The sequence below is a fragment of the Fulmarus glacialis genome, unplaced genomic scaffold (genome assembly GCF_000690835.1).
Source record: "Fulmarus glacialis isolate BGI_N327 unplaced genomic scaffold, ASM69083v1 scaffold16316, whole genome shotgun sequence".
NCBI lineage: Eukaryota > Metazoa > Chordata > Aves > Procellariiformes > Procellariidae > Fulmarus > Fulmarus glacialis.
The window spans coordinates 18,747-23,067 of record NW_009218908.1 but is presented as its reverse complement, the minus strand read 5'-3'; the positions used below and the strand labels follow the sequence as shown (position 1 = coordinate 23,067).

Here is a 4,321-nt window from a genome sequence, read left to right as displayed (position 1 = left end):
AGATCCGATGTTTGATTGCATTCCCCAACTTAGCGTCACTTGATCCCTGGTCCACCATCAATCTATTGTTCATTACAACATCTGGGACTTACTCTGACAACCGCAAGTGACATGAGAGGAATTATCTGTTGCTGCGTCCACTGTCAGTTGGCTCCTCTCTGCTTAAACTTCCAGTCTTGCAAATACCAGAATAGTAGTGCTAAATTTTTTATTTCTGTCCTTTCTCCCCCTCCCCTCCCATAATTGGTATACAAGAGCAGAAGAGGACTTGCAATTTTATTATTGCTGTATAAGCCTTCTGTAAACTCAGTTACAGCACTTCTGATGTTGGTAATTTTTGTGACTAAAAAATATGCTGACACTGTACTTGTGCATAGGAAAAGAGCAAATTTGAATGTATAATAATCTGGTGCATTTGGGAGATGTTTGATGCTATATGCCAGCCAAGTTAATCACTTATGGAATTAATTTTTTTTTATTTTGCTCAGTTGACTGGAGACATTAATCTCATATCTGTGGAGAGGCATCTTTAATACCAAAAAATTGATCAGAAATACCTGACATTTCCCTGGCATCAGAAAAGATTTTGAAGGAAAGCTATCAGTTGACAATAGGTCGGCAGAAACAGAGACATTGGTTACTTTATTTTTCTTACATAATGAAGAAATACCCAGGTGATGATTTCCAATTCATGAAGTATATTGAACAGTGTACTGTATTCATGAATATAAATTGAGCAGACGTGACACACATTTTTCATATAAAAATAACACAGTGTTGCTCCTTCTGATAATTCTTCTTTGCCTGAAATATGCTTATTCTGAGAACATCACTACAGAGTTAATAGTGCACTGCATAGCTTCATGTTAAAAAATACGAGTGCTAAGGGACGGGGAATGTCTTAAGGAGAAATTATTCATAGATTTATGATGACTGTGGCTGGCTGCATTTTTAAAGGACAGGATCTTTCTGCATCTTCCTTTCCTTTCCCACTTTTTCTGCAAAATCCTTCATCTCTAAATAGTAGCATCACCCAGCCATCCCACTTCCATCCGGCGAGACTCGTTCTCAGGCTGGATCGTGTTGCTGCCAAGCAGCGCACCGCTCGCACTTCACTTCCCATCCACGCTTCTGCCTCATTAGCAGCTTTGCCTTCCAGATCATCCAGACTTTGCCCATTTTTCAATTAGTCCTAGAGGAGCTGTCCCAGCAGAAAACCTGCAAAGTTGTGGTGACTTTGAACACAGAGCCAATGGCAGGTTGAAACAGAAGCATCAGCTTTTCATCCCTGGGCAGTCACTTGTGTGTCAGCAGTGTTCCCACCGAGCAACAGGGAGGACCAGGCGCTCCCTAATTTACGATTTTCCTCCTCTGCCAAACACAAAACTAGTAGGGTGGAATATGACCCTTAATATGCTCTAATCGTGTAAAAAGCCTTGCAAGGAGGAGCCAGTGTGTATACAGATGTTCTTCTTGATTAAATAAACCCTTCTCTGTTTACATCATGCTAGGGAGCTGCACTACAAGAAAGGTAGGAGGGTAAGATAAGAAATGTGACCTGAAAGAAAACTACCAGATTAGACTGTGAAGGCCAAATACCTACGTCCTTGAAGCCAGTGGGAGTTTTGCCTCTGAGGAAGTAGCCAGAAGCCAGTAGCACCCTGTGTCCGTTCAGGGCTTCACAATCCTGCGCCACAGTCAGGCAGTCTCAAGGTGGTCTCTGCCACGGGGTTGAAGAGCATGAGGAAAGTGTGCTGCCCACTCATGTTAGCCTGCCAGGGCTGTCAACTCACAGCATTTGTTTATTCCCCTTCGATTGTCACTTCTAGTAATGCTTCTCTAGAGATAGAGCAACTTTTTGATGAATGCAGGGAGAAATGATGGGATCATTTGCTGTTCCTTGGAACAGTTTTAAATTTGCCCCTACAAGCGACAGGGTATTTGAAGATGGCTTTCTTCTTCCAGGTTACCAGCCTGTCCTGCCAAACCAGCAGCAGGGGTTCCAGGGTCTCATGGGAATGCAGCAGCCGCCCCAAAGCCAGAACCTGATGAATAATCAACAGGGAAATCAGGTGCAAGGCATGATGGTGCAGTATCCAGCCATGTCGTCTTATCAGGTACTTGGAAGCTGTAAAGAAAGACTTATTTTCTTGGAGAGTGCCTAATTGAATTAAGTTTTCCTATCACAGAATGGTCTTTATTACTTCATTAGGACAGAGTGTGGCAGGAGGCCTCCTGATAAATATGCTTCTAAGTCAAATTGGTTTCTTTGCTTCCTGTTTACGTATTCTTACTACTCCCGATTTTCATTTTGAATTGGGAATACTTTAAATGAACTATTTATTACAGCCTGCAGTGCAGGTAAAATGTCACAAAGAATGAAGGAATTATACTTCTTCCTGTGAAGAAAATGAATTAAACAAAAAAAAAAAGAACATTGTTCATTTTTTTTGCCAATGCAATATTGTTTCCTGTAATGAAGTTGAGGGCTTTGCCTGATCCAGTTAAAAATTACTCATCTGTGGAGACTCCTGCCAAGGATCTCACCATGTCTTCTATAACAAGCTGTAGCCACACAGATTTTTGTTTATTGGGTTTTGGGGAGAGGGAAGTGGCTTGATTTTTACCAAGTCCCTAAATTACCCAGACATATTTCCCCAACTTTATACCTGGATTCTGTGAGATATGCTAAGAGCCTGTGAGAGCCTACAAGGTGGCCTGTGCTTATGTTTCCTGCTGGTCCCTCTGGAAAGTTAAGAAACTAAATGATATCTAATTCATTTTAATAGTTTGCATCGATTGAGCAGCCGTTCATCTTTTCCCTTGGCTTCTCTGAAAACACTACAGCAACCCAGATGGAAACGGGGGAATTGCTTGTGGGTAAAATTTTCCCCTTAGGTCTTCAGAATTACTATACTGAAAATGTATTTTAAAAGTTAATGATCAGTCTAAAGGTTTAGACCTTTTAGATGGCCTAGATATACCAGGATTGATTCTTCTGTTTGCACTGATCCCGGAAATCCACATTCATCTAGATCATGACAGAGCCACTTTCTAGACCAGGAGCAGAGAGATTTCTCTTTAACCCTTCTCCAACAAAAGAAGATCCTCAGGGATGAGAACAGTTCTGAGCAGCAGAGAACGACACATTTTGGCAGAACATGTTGTATATTCAAATTCAGCTAGAAGGAAGATCGGAATGCTTGGGATCTACTTTAATTTGTTTACTAATTACTTTTTTTTCCCTACGTATTTCCGTATTCCTACCTAGGTGCCAATGACCCAGGGTTCTCAAGGATTGCCGCAACAATCGTATCAACAACCAATCATGCTACCTAATCAATCAGGTCAAGGAACACTTACAGCCACTGGAATGCCTGTCTACTGTAATGTCATACCTCCTGCCCCACAGAACAACCTACGGTTGATTGCCCCACACTGCCCCTCCAATAACGTTCCAGTTATTTCTGCCAGCTGCAGGACAAACTGTGCGAGCATTAACAATGCAGGGTGGCAGGTCAAGTACTGACACTGTGGCTTAGTGTGGATATACGAGGATAGCGGTGCATTATTTGACAAATAACTCATGGCCTTCAAATGAAGAGGAACACAACAGGATAATCAGTTGAGGACATAAGAACTGACTATGCTCAAGTGATTTGCTGCTGGAAAAATCTGTAAAAAAATAAAAATAAAATAAATTTTGAAAAAAAAAATGTTTGCTGGTTAATGGTGCATATTTTTGTCATGTCTGCTAGGTATGCCTTTATAGCTTAGCTAGTGACATGAATTCATTGAGGTAAGATTTTTTCCTACCACTGAACACCACTGTGTAGATTGTAATATCCCCAATTCGGATTAGTTTTGTACTTTGTGTTGAGTTTGTGAAGCTAAAAGTATTTAAAAATATAATAAAATCACATTGTACCAAAGCTGTAATGGAAATGAAAAAAACGAAAACAAAAAAAGAATTACTGAATGGAAGGAATAATTTATATACACTATAGAGTTTTTTTATGGATATATACTGTATTGTAGTGCTTAATCACAATAAAGCTATTTGACCTCATGGAGAAAGGTCATGTTTCTACCACCTGCTTGGTCTCCTCTCTGTTTCTGAGTGAGTGAACTTCCCTTTGGTTCTGCATTGTCTTGTTCCAGGTGAAGCTAAGGGGGGAATGATGCTTAATGGGCTTATGGGAGTTTGATGAGAAGGCAACATACCTGTGCCTTAGCATGCAGTACCATAACAGCTAAGGCCACTTAGAAATTGTAGCATAGACACTCAGAAAGTGTTCAATGAATGACGTACTAGATCATC

At 40.7% G+C, this 4,321-nt stretch overlaps 1 long non-coding RNA gene across 1 annotated transcript; it reads left to right on the top strand.

Annotated features, from left to right (window-relative positions):
• The first annotated feature begins 1,959 nt into the window (after positions 1 to 1,959).
• On the top strand, positions 1,960 to 4,090 carry LOC104078527. The gene is made up of 2 exons (XR_683539.1): positions 1,960 to 2,117; positions 3,272 to 4,090. It is a non-coding gene; the product is annotated as an uncharacterized LOC104078527 (long non-coding RNA).
• The last annotated feature ends 231 nt before the right edge of the window (positions 4,091 to 4,321 follow it).